Source organism: Petaurus breviceps, unplaced genomic scaffold (genome assembly GCF_028583685.1).
Source record: "Petaurus breviceps papuanus isolate PSGF00001 unplaced genomic scaffold, PetGlider_PUasm1.0 174, whole genome shotgun sequence".
Lineage (NCBI taxonomy): Eukaryota > Metazoa > Chordata > Mammalia > Diprotodontia > Petauridae > Petaurus > Petaurus breviceps.
The window spans coordinates 53,830,962-53,844,161 of record NW_027185761.1 but is presented as its reverse complement, the minus strand read 5'-3'; the positions used below and the strand labels follow the sequence as shown (position 1 = coordinate 53,844,161).

Sequence of the window (13,200 nt, the reverse complement as noted above, 5' to 3'; positions counted from 1 at the left end):
GAGGGGAATGCTCGGGAAGGGAGACCCCGACCCCTGGTCAGAGGCCGCTCGGCTGCGGCCCCCACCCCGACCTTCCGCCCTCTCAGCGGCGGGGAAGTGCAGGGAGAAAGGGGGGACCAGGCGGGCGGGAGGAGAAGGGCCCCCCGCGCTGGGAGGCCCCGGGGAGCGGCGAGGGAGGCTCACCCGAAGCAAGGATGGCCAGGGAAAGGTCCGGGGCTCCGAACGCACGCCCGCACGCACGCTCCTGGCCTACTGGGGGGGGGGGGGGGGTAGCGGGACTACAACTCCCAGACACCCCCACGGCAGACTGCCCGGAGAGTGGCAGGCCGCTGGGCCAATAGAGATGTTGGATGTCTCCGTGTGGTCCAATCAGGAGGCAGGAACCGGAGTGACTCTTCAGGGGGAAAAAACAGTCTTTAACGGGATGGAGAACTGTAACTGCCTCCGATCCCAGGCGGGCGAGGCCGCTGGGTGTCCCAGCGGGGGGTCCGCAGCAGGAGTGCTGGGCTCACCTGTCCCAGGTGCGATTTGTGTGACCACGGGGCCCCTGCCTGAGAATGACAGCGAGAGTAATGACAAATAATTATAAATTATTAGAGAATCAAAGGAGGCAATATTTGAAAAGCCCTATGCAAATGTAGCAAGGCCATACAGTGGAAGGAGCTTTGGATTCGGAGTCAGAAGGACCTGAGTTCAAATCCAGCTTCGGACACCGACTAGCTGGGTGACCCTGGGCAAGTCACAACTTCGGAGGTCTCAGTTTCCTCTCCTGTAAAATGAGATTAACAACAACACCTCCCTCCCAGGGCTGTTATCAGGACCAAATGAGATAATTGTAACCCTGAATATTCTTATTAACAATGATGTGAAGCACTTAGCCCGGCACGTGGCAGGTGTTACATAAATGTCAGACACCATCATTATCAATTGTAAAGCACTTGATACCCGACAGGGGCCCACCTGTTATCATCACCAATAATAATGATAACTGCAAAGCGCCTGCTCAGGCACAGGCGCATAGTAGGCCAGTGTAGAACTCTGTTGGAACTGGGGGAGACAGCGTGGTCCGGCCCCTGCCCCCTGGGGCGAGAAGTGGTAGAGGTGCAGTGGCCCTGGAGCCACCGTGGTGTGGCTGCATCAGAGCTCCTGGCCTGCAGATAGTAGGAGGACCAAGTGACCATTCAGAGGGTAATCACTCTTGCTTTAACCTACTTGGATCTGGATTGCTATCTAGGGTGGAGGTTCTGGGGTACGTGATCAGTTTGCCAGAGCTTGTGGGGGCTTCTGAGAAGGCACCCAACTAATAGCTCCAACAGCTGTGAAAATCCCAGCGATTTGGGACAAAGCTCCCCTCTCTGGAAGTATAGCTCTACTGTGGCAAAAAGCTCAAAAGTCAAGTAATTGAGTGGCAGCATGAGCAAAAAAAGGAAGCAAAGCAAGTGCAGCAATCCAAATTTAGACTCCTATTTTGGAGACAAAAAGGATCAATGCATGGAACAGGAGGAAGACAACAAAGTCAGAACTCCTGTACCAAAAAATTCCAAGAAAAATATGAATTGGTTACAGGCCATAGAGGAGCTCAACAAGGATTTTGAAAACCAAGTAAGAGAAGTGGAGGAAAAATTGGGAAGAGAAGTGAGAATGATGCAAGAAAATCATGAAAAGAGAGTCAACGATCTGACTGCAGAAAATAACACCTTAAAAAATAGACTAACTCAAATGGCAAAAGAGGCCCAAAAAGCCAATGAGGAGAAGAATGCCTTAAAAAGCCAAATTTGCCAGATGGAAAAAGAATATCAAAAGCTGACTGAAGAGAACAATTCCTTCATAATTAAATTGGAGCAAATGGAAGCTAATGACTATGAGAAATCAAGATACTATTAAACAGATACAAAAAAATGAAAAAATAAAAGGCAATGTGAAATATCTCATGGGAAAAACCACTGACCTGGAAAATAGATCTAGGAGAGAGAATTTAAAAATTATTGGACTACCTGAAAGCCAGGATAAAAAAAAGAACCTAGAAATCATCCTTCAAGAAATTCTCAAGGAAAATTGCCCTGATGTTTTAGAACCAGAAAGCAAAATAGAATTTGAAAGAATTTGCCAATTACCTCTTGGAAAAGATCCCCAAAAGAAAATTCTTAGCAATATTATAGCCAGGTTCTGGAGTTCCCAGATCAAGGAGAAAATAGAAACAATTTGAATATTGTGGAAACACAATCAGGATAACACAAGATCTAGCAGCTTCTGCATTAAGGGATTGAAGGGCTTGGAATATGATATTCTGGAAGTCAAAGGAGCTAGGATTAAAACCAAAAATCACCTACCCAGCAAAATTGAGTATAATGTCTCAGAGGAAAATATGGTCATTCAATGAAATAGAGGACTTTCAAGCATTCTTGATGAAAAAATCAGAGTTGAATAGAAAATTTGACATTCAAATACAAGAAGCAAGAGAAGCATGAGAAGAAGGTAAATAGGGAAAAGAAATCATAAGGAACTTATCAAAGTTGAACTATTCATATTCCTACATGGAAAAACGATAATTATAACTTATAAAACTTTTCTCAGTTTGAGGATAGCTGAAGGGAATTTAAATGTATGTATATATGTATACATAGGAGGGTAAATGTGCATATGAATACATGTGTGTGCATATATGTGTACACTGAGAGCATAGGATCAATTGAATAGGAAGGGATGATATTTAAAAAATAAAATTAAGAGGTGAGAGAGTATTATAATGAGAGGAGATAGGGAGAAATAGAATGGGGTAAATTATCTCATATAGAAGAATCAATGGAAAAATGTTACAATGGAGGGGAAGAACAGGAAGGCAAAAGGGAATGGGTCAATCTTACTCTCATTGAATTGGATAAAGGTGGGAATAACATACACACTAAATTGGGTATCTTACCCTACAGGAAAGTAGAGGGGAAAGGGATAAGAGGGGGGATGATAGAAGGGAGGGAAGATTGGGGGGAGAGCAGTTAGAAGCACACACTTTTGAAAAGGGACAGGGTCAAAGTAGAGAATAGAACAAGTGGGAGTTGGGATAGGTTGGAGGGAAATATAGTCAGTCTTTCACAATATATCCACTATGGAAATGATTTACGTAACTACACATGAACAACCTATATTGAATTGCTTCTCTTCCCAGTAAGGGTGGGTGACAAGGGAAGAAGGGAAAGAATCTGGAATTCAAAGGTTTAAAATCAAATGTTTAAAAAAATCATTATTATCATTATGATTTTTACATGCACTGGAAAATAAGATATACAGGCACTGTGGTATAGAGATCCATCTTGCCCTACTGGAAAGTTTTAGGGGGAATGAGGGAGGATATAGGAGAGAGCAGATTGGGGGAGGGTGTATTTAGTGGGATTGCTGTTCTGGAATGGTGGGTAGGGGAAAGATGGGGAGAAAATGTATAACTCAAAATCTTTGGAAATGAATGTTGTAAACTAAAAATAAACATACAATTTAACTTAAAAAAAAAGATATTATAGCAATTTATCATGAGGATATTATACTATGACCAGGACGGATTTATAAGAGGAATGTAGGGCTGGTCCAACATTAGGAAAACCATCAGCATAATTGACCATATCAATAACAATGCCCATAGAAATCACGACTATCTCAATAGATGCAGAAAAAGCTTTAGACAAAATACAGCACCCATTTATATTTTTAGAAAATCTTAGAGAGCATAGGAATAAATGGAGTTTTTCTTAAAATGATAAGTAGTATTTATCTAAAACCATCAACAAGCATTATATGTAATGGGGATGTTTTCCCAGTAATATAAGGAATGAAAAAAGATATCCATTATAACCACTATTATTTAATATCGTAGCTTTCTCAATAAGAGAAGAAAAAGAAATTGAATTAGAATAGGAAACAAAATTATCACTCTTTGCAGATGATATGGTGGTATACTTAGAGAATCTTAAGGAATCAACTAAAAAAATTGTAGAAATAATTGACAACTTTAGCAAAGTCGCAGGATATAAAATAAACCCACACAAATGATCAGCACTTCTGTATATTACCAACAAAGCCTAGCAGCAAGAGATAAAAAGAGAAATTACATTTAAAATAACTGTAGACAACATAAAATATTTGGGAGCTTTTCATCCAAGACAAACCCAGGAACTATATGAACACAATTATAAAATGTTTTTCACACAAATAAAGTCAGATCTAAGTAATAGGGAAAATATCAATTGTTAATGAGTAGGCTGAACTAATATTTAATACCAATTCTACATAAATTAATTTACTTTTTCAGTGTCATACCAATAAAACTACCAAAAATTATTTTATAGAACTAGAAAAAACAATAATGAAATTCATCTGAAAGAATAAAAGTTCCAGAATATCAAGGGAATTCATGGGAAGGAAAAAAAAAAAGGAAAGAAAGGTGGCTAAGCTGTACCTGATCTAAAAGTATATTATAGGGGTGGCTAGGTGACACAGTGAGTAAAGCGCCGGCCCCAGAGTCAGGAGGACCCGAGTTCTATTCCGGCCTCAGACACTTAACACACACACACACACACACACACACACACACACACACAAACTAGCCATGTAACCTTGGGCAAGTTACTTAACCCAAATTGACTTCCAAAAGGCAATAAAATAAAATAAAAAAATAAAAGTATATCATAAAGCAGCAATCATCAAAGCTATTTGGTACTAAGAACTAGTGTGGTGGCTCAGTGGAATAGGTTAGGTACACAAGATTCAGTAGTAAATGACTACAGTAATCTACTGCTTGATAAACCTAAACACTCCAGCTTCTGGGATAAGAATTCACTATTTGACAAAAATTGCTGGTAAAACTGGAAAACAATATGGCGGAAATTAGGCCAACACCAAGATAAGGTCAAAATGGATACATGATTGAGACATAAAGGGCAATACCATAAGCAAATTAAAAGAGTAAGGAATAGTTTACTGATCAGATCTACGGAGAAGGGGGAAATTTATGATCAAACCAGATAGAGAACTATGACATGCAAAATGGATAATTTTGATTATATTAAATCAAAAAGTATTTGCACAAACAGAACAAGATTAGAAGGAAAGATGGGAAGCAATTTTTATACTCTGTATTTCTGATAAAGGCCTCATTTCTAAACTATATAGAAAACTGAGTCAAATTTGTAAGGATAAAATTCATTCTCCAATTGATAAATGATCAAAGGATATGAACAGGCAGTTTATAGATTAAATTAAAGCTGTCTATAGTTACATGAAAAAATGCTCTAAATCACTATTGATTAGAGAAATGCAAATTAAAACAACTCTGAGGCTGTTTTACGCCTATCAGGTAGGCTGATATGACAGAAAAGAAAAATTATGAATGTTGGAGAAGATATGGGAAAATTGGAACACTAATGCATTGATGGTGGAGTTGTGAACTGATCCAATCTTTCTGGATAACAATTTGGAACTATGGCCAAAGGGCTATAAAATGGCATACTCTTTCATATAGCAATGGCACTAGTAGGTCTGTATCCCAAAGACGTTCAAAATAGGAGAAAAGGACCTACATGTACAAAAATATTTATAGCAGCTTTTTTGTGGCGGCAAAGAATTGGAAACTGAGGAGATGCCCATCAATTGGGGAATGGATGAACTAGTTGTAGTATACGAATGTTTTAGAATACTGCTGTGCTATAAGAAATGATGTCCAGGTGGATTTCAGAAAAACCTGGAAAGACTTACATGAACTGATGCTGAGTGAAGTGAACAGAACCAGGAGAACATTGTACACAGTAACGGTAACATTGTGCCATGACCAGCTTTGATACACTTAGTTCTTCTCAGCAATACAATGATCCCAGACAATTCCAAAAGACTTATAATGGGAAATACTATCCAAATCCAAAGAGAGAACTATGGAGTCTAAATGCAGATTGAAACATACTATTTTCACTTTGGTTTATATTTTTTTTTCTTTCTTGTTTTTTTTTTTCCTTTTTGTTGTGATTCTTCTTTCACAACATTACTAATGTGGAAATATGTTTAACATGATTGTACATGTATAACCTATATCAGATTGCTTGATGCCTTGGGGAGGGAGAGGAGATGGGAGGTAAGAAAAAAATTTGGAACTCAAAATTTTATAAAAATCAATGTTGGATACTATCTTTACATGTAATTGGAAAAAATAAAATACTACTAACTAAATAAAAGAAGACATCTATCTCATTTTGTAGTTGGGGAAACTGAGTCCCAGAGTGGTTAATTAACTTACCCAAAGTCACACAAATAGTAATTTACAGAGTAAGAATTTTAACTTTGGTACTCTGACTCCAGACTCAATATTTCTTCCACTGTAAATCTGTCATCTGACTATGTCACACCCTTCCTCCCCCTACAAGGCAAAAAAACTCCAGTGGTTCCCTCTCCCTGCCAGAATCAAATACGGAATTCCTGTGTCCCATTCAAAGCCCTTCACAACCTGCTACCCTCTGGTCTTTTTACAACCCTTACTCCCCCTCAGTAGTAAGAATACTACTTACTTTGCAGTCTAGTAATAGGCCCTCCTAGCTGTTCCTCACATAAGACATGCCATCTCCAGACTCCAGGCATTTTCCCTGACTGTCCTCCATACCTGGAATGCTCTCCCTCCTCATCCCTGCCTCCTGGCTTCCCTCAGTCACAGCTAAAATCTCATTTCCTACAAGTCTTTTCTATATCATTTAATGCTATTACCTTCCCTCTATTATCTCCACCTTATTCTCTGTGTGTATATGAGAGAGACAGAGAGATTGTGTGTGCACACATATGGTTTGTACATAGTCATTTGCATGTTGTCCCCCCATGAGACTGTGAGCTTCCTGAGGGTGGGCACTGTCTTTTTCCTTTCTGTGTATGCCTAGCTCTTAGCACTGAGCCTGGCATATACTAGGTGCTTAATAAATGCTTATTGACTTGTCTCTTGGGGTAATCAGCAGGGTGGCTTCTTTCTGCATCACCCAGTTGTGCTTTGAAAGATGAGAAATCATGAAGTGGTCCATTTTGACAAGCGTATATCCAGGCTCCCTCCACAGTCATTTTCATTTACTCCCCTCTCCCCTTCTTATTTGACCCAGTTCATTACATGCAGAAGATTATTCCAAAGCCTTAGATCTTTCATCTGCTCTGATGTTTAAACCCCACAGAGAGGAGCAAGATGTCCTGGGAAGTATCCTGGCTTGAAACTCTGCTGTCCTTGGTGACTTGGCGATCAGAGAAGACACATGGGTCTTGATGGATTGTGGTCACCACCCCCATACCACACTCATCTATAGCATTTGAGTACAGGAGAGTTACAGTGACATGGAAAACAATTATTGGAGAAACAGCAGGGCTCTGATCCGTGTGTGATTGCCTAATTTTGTGCAGAGGGATTAAAACTCCTGTTCAGGCTTCTCGCTTAATCTTCTACCCATTTGGGATTGTTTCCTATAATATACCATTCTTTCTACTTTTTATGTGCATTGACTCATGTCAGCAGTCCCAGCTCCTCAGAAGCTGATCGGCAGGAGAGATTTCAACACGTGTCAGCAGCCCTATAAAACGTGGGGAAAATCATTGGGCCATGTGGAATTAGAAATCTCTCCTCCTCTTCTTTAAGTGTGCCAAGTACCAGCCTGCAATCGCTATATCATCTGCTTACCAAGTGAAAGAAAAATGTCGTCAATGGCCCCAATAGCCAAACACTTCAATCAAAAGATCATTATGATATCCTGGTTTGGAAGAAGAATTGGAAGATATTGTCATATAGTATAGACTCTCAATTAGTTATCACAAAAGCCAGGTGCCAGGCATACATTAGCCATACGCCAAACTTGCATTGGGGATGTATCATGTGATAACATCCAGATCCATTCTATGGCTCACCTGAAACCTGCAGGAGAGCAAATACATCGGCAGAACACTAAGTGCTTGTCTCGGATTCAGGACTCCAGAAAGTAGCCCCTTAAACAATGGGTGAGTGACCATGTGATATGGCTTTGAGAAGTTCTGGGGACCATGTTCTGTGCATGTGACAGATTGCTATCACCAAGACAGGTGTGATAAGAATAACAGGAATTCAATGACTGACTCACAGAAAGGAGCAAACGACATTCTCATCAATTAAGAAAAGGAGGCAATCGACATGATGAAACTTTTTAACCCAAAATGACTTTAGAGATCAAATTTCATTCAATAACCATGTAAGTGTTTTGCCAGCTATGTGTTAGTCCATTTGGATACAAAGACAAAATGAAAGATTTCCTGCCCTGGGGGAGTTTACATTCTTGGGGTAGGTAGAGACACAACATGAACACATAAATAAATGCAAACTATTTGTAAAATAAGTACTTTGGGGAGGGGGCATTAACAACTATGAGAATAAGAGAAAACCTCCCCTAGAGGAGGCACTTAAGATGAATTTTGAAGGACAGTAGGGAGTCAAAGACAAGAAATGAGAAAGGAAGATATCCTAGGCATGGGAGATAGCCCGGCAAAGGCATAGAGAGAAGAGATGGGATATTGTGTAGGGAAAACAACAATTAGGCCAGCTCTGGCTAGAACCTGGAGTGTGCAAAGGGGGAGTGGTGTACAGTAAGCCTGGAAAGGTATTAGGGCTAGCTCTAGTTTGGGAAGAGCTTTAAATGACATGCACAGGCTGCTTCCAGTTAAGGGAGACACCAGCATCCTTCCCACTATCTGGCTCCCACTCATGTTAAGTGTTCCTTTGATTCCAGGAACCCCAGGGGGCGTCTAACAGGCATCTCCCACTCCCAGAGCCCCCTCTCAAAGCTTTGTTCAAGGCTGTTTCTTATTCTCCCCACACTATTGTCGGGATAAATCTAATTACAAAATCCAGCTGTGGTTGAAACACAGTAACCTCAACCAAAGAGTACTGTCACCTATAAGTAACAGTAACAATAAACCCTTTTTCAGCAGATCATGATGAAGTTTTCAAAGTACTTCACATCGCCCTTAATCCTAACAACTAACCCTATGATGAAAGTAGCACAGTTATCATTATCCCCAGTTTACAGATGAGGAAACTGAGACTCAGAGAAGTCATAGAGCTCTGGGGCCAACATTTGAAACCATATCTTGCCACATTCCCATGTTAGCTGTTTCAGGGGAAAGTGAAGTGTAGGCAAGATGAGTTCCCTTGGGATCACTTACACATTAGTGATACCCAATGCAAAGAGATGGCCACACCAGGAAGAAAACTACCACAGCACTATTAACATGGAAGGTACCAGACACATACACTAGACTGTTCAGCCATCCTCCAGAGTGTGGCTAGCCAACACCACCATGTACCTTGCTCTCTTCAAGTATCAAGGTGGCTCAGTGTGGAGTGCTGGACGTAGAGTCAAGGAAGACCCGAGTTCAAATCCTACCCTAGACAATTACTAGTTCTATGACCTGAATAAATCATTTAAGCTGTCAGCCTCAGTTTCCTTATCTGCAAAACCAAAGTGTCGGACTCATCATCTTGAAGCTCTAAAGTGATAAGCCGTGTGACCCTGGGCAAATTTGCCCTGGTTTTCTCATTTGTAAAATGGGGATAATAATAGCACACACTTCCCAGGATTGTTGTGAGGATCGCGCTAAATAATATCTGTGAACCACCTAGCACTATATACATGGTATGAGCTATTATTATTAGAGCATACAACATTATTATAGATAGAGGATATAATCTATATGATATATATTATATAGAGAAGATATAATTTTAGAGAATATAACAAGCAATAGAGTGACTAGGGGATATCTAACCTCGTTCTGTCCTTTCTTCATTTTAATTCCCCAGTCTCGGTAACACCCTTGTCGTTCCATAATACATCGATTCCTTGGATCCTATTATGCTTCCGATATTTGGAGAATCTGTCTCTTAAGTTAATCAGCCAACACGCGCATACAGAGTTCATTTAGTCAACATTTAACCACATCCTCTTGTCATAACCATCCATCTTTTCTTTGGTCAGCCACCTCCTTTTAGTGGCCACAGTTTTATGTAGGTTAAACTAAGTTCTGCTTCCAGAATGTCGTTTTCCCAGAGCAGCCCTGGGAGAAACAATATTTTTTGTTATCTCTTATAAGAAAGGAAGCTACTGGTTATGCAACATTGTGTCTTGTAGGGAACAGTAGTAATTTGGGGGAGGAGGGTAGTCAGGGATGAAGAATCATCTCTCACTGAATGATATATTGGGGATCCTGGAGTCACCAAGACATAGGGCTGAATTGCACCTCAGACATCTACTAGCTATGAGACAAATTACTCAACCTCTCTTAGAGCTGTAATTTATATATATATATATATTAGGGAACTTGGCAATGCCTGGATGCCAGCATGGGGTTGGCACAAAAGAAGAAAGTCACAGGGTCATAGACTTCTAACTAGGTGGGGCCCAAGAATCTATAGTCCTCTCGTTTTACTGACGGGGAAAACTGACTCTGAGGGAGACTGAGCTGCTCAGTGTTACTAGGTTGAGAAGGCACAGAGGATTTGAACACAGGTCTCTTGCCCTTCAGTCCATTGTCTTTTCTCACTTCACGTAACTGCATCTCACAAGCAAATAAACCGCATAAGAAACCACTACCTTCCATGTTTTGGGAAGGGGGTGAGGAGATCTGGAAAATCCACATAAAATGTTTCAATCCTCCCTGCATACCAGAGAAGAAGTCTGATTTTTTTTTCTTTTTCTTTTGGGGTGTTTCCAGAACCTTATTGTGAAATTTGGGTTGATATTATACAACAGTATCCATATACTTTATGCATTTCTGAGTTTCTGAACTTTTTCTTTGTCGTCTGCTGGCTTTCACATGTTGTCTGCAGCTTCCACAAAACTCCCCCCAGATTCCCATTTAATTTCTTATGCTGACCCACAACATATCGAAACTGTGATAGGAAAAGTCACAATGTGGAAGGAATAACTGTATTGTCCTTTTTAATGTACTCACGTGACTTCAAACGCCTTCCCTGGTTCAGTCAACATTCACCAAGCACCTTAAGATTTACAAAACGATTTGGTCCTCACTACAGCCTTGTGAGGGAGGTGCCATTATTTTCATTTTACAGATAATCATTGTTAGGGTACATACCCAAGATGTCTCAGATGGAGTTTCCACATGAAAGATACCAAAGAGAAAGTGACAGCTCCCACATGGAGCACACCAGGAAACTACTTCTGGGAGAATCGTGATAATGTGTAAGGGGAGTGCTTTCAAGAGACTATGAAGCAAGTGTAGACAGTCTATACCTGGGTCTAGTTGGTTAACCAAGTAATAAAGTTATTCCAAAAGGCCTGTCTGCTTTGTCTCAGTGATCAGTGGGGGGAATGGGACCTTGGGACCTTGGGAAGTAGAAAGGTCCAGAGAGTTCCTTCACATCTCATTGTTCCAGGGCCCAGTTTCTTAGCCACTGCATTATCGTCCTCTGGGGAGCAAAGAGAGATTGTTAGGGACCACTGCTGGAGTCCCAGCATAGTAGTAACTGGAGACACGGCCTCGTCCTTAAATCATGCCTCATCTAGACGTGCACTTGGTGAGAGTAGTGCTATGCAAAAGAGCAAAATTTTGAGCCTAATTTCCCCCCATGTTTTGGGGAAGATGGTTGTATGTTTGTTCTTGCTATATCTTTGAAGAAAATATCTCTTCATAAAAGTTTACATGATGTTAAGGGATGAAATTGATTCGGGAATCCCAATCAACGGCTCCCTAACAACGAGGGAAACACAGCCCATGGGAACTTGAGCTTATGGCAATAGAGAAAAAGCTGGCGTGAGTTCCTCAGGGTTCCCTGGAATCCAGAGGTGAAGAAATGGCTTGTTTGCACTGAGACAGCTAACCAGAGAATCCATCTTATGCCATTTCATCATTGTCTCTGCCATTCAATGATTTCACATCTAGTGTTTGCAAAATACTTCTTATATATTGTCTCATTTAACCCTCACAATATCCCTGGGAGCAAGGGGCTACCCTTATCCCAGTTTTACAAGCAAGGTTGAGTGACTTTCCCAGAGTCACACAGCCAGTAAGTGTCAGAGTCAGGATTCAAACTCAGGACTTACTGACCTTAAGTCCAGAACTCTATCCGCTACTTCAAGATCTCTGCCTAGTCCTTCAGATTGGGCTACCCTCTGAGTTCTGACTCAGTTTAGTCCAGCTTCCATATGGACACCCAATGGACAGATTTTTTTCCCTAGGAAGGTTGTTTTCCCTGAACATGTGCTAGCTGCCCCTAGGAATCCCCATTTGTTGGCCCCATCCGCACCGGAGGCAGGGATGCAACAAGCTGGAGGAAAAGCTTCACCAAAAACACTTTCCAAAAGAGAAAAAAAACCCATTTCTTTAGATACACTAGATCTTAAATGCGATGCAATTTCTGAAAAGGAACTAATGCATTTTTACTTGTAAGTAGAAGTCGGATTATTTAATTCTGGCATTATAGAAAAACTGTTCAACTTCTCCATAAAAAGTGCATTACCAAATATTGCTTCTGGATAAGCTCCATGTACTATGCAAATTCCCCAGACTGCTGTCCATTCTGTCTCATTCAGGCTTCATCTCCCAATCAGACAAAGTGTCGGCGGGGGAAGGAAGAGGAGCATCAATGTGGTTTTGATCTAAGGCAGATAAACCTGCTGCTTACATTTATTATAACAAGCTGACTTTTCAAAGTTAAAGCAAACTCTACTTCTTTCTGTTTCTCTAAGGGAAAGAGAGTAAGTATTACCTAGTTGTTATGGTGTTGGCCTCTCCGTCAGGAAGACCTGGATTCAAATTCTGCCAGTGGTGCTTACCAGCCGAGGGACTCTGGTCACATCAGTCTCTCTGAGTCTCAATTTAACCATCTATAAAACTGGGATCGTTAATACCTACCTTGCTGGGTTGTTATGAGGCTCAAATGATCAATAGATAGATAGACAGACAGATAGGATAGACACATGGATAGGATAGGATGGATAGATAGATAGATAGATAGATAGATAGATAGATAGATAGATAGATAGAGGATAGATATATGGATAGATGGATGGATGGATGGATGGGTGGATGGGTGGATGGATGGGTGGATGGATGGATGGATGGGTGGATGGATGGATGGATGGATGGGTGGATGGGTGGATGGATGGGTGGGTGGATGGATGGATGGGTGGATGGGTGGATGGATGGATGGATGGG

General features: G+C 41.0%; 1 protein-coding gene across 11 annotated transcripts in view; it reads right to left on the bottom strand.

Annotated features, from left to right (window-relative positions):
* The window catches only part of FHIT (fragile histidine triad diadenosine triphosphatase), a 1,710,176-nt gene extending 1,709,863 nt beyond the window's left edge, over positions 1 to 313 (bottom strand). For all 11 annotated transcript variants that reach the window (XM_069084211.1, XM_069084216.1, XM_069084217.1 and 8 more), the window contains exon 1: positions 184 to 313. The gene's annotated coding sequence lies outside the window, so the exon portion shown is untranslated. The remainder of the gene's footprint in view (positions 1 to 183) is intronic.
* Positions 314 to 13,200: the final 12,887 nt, after the last annotated feature.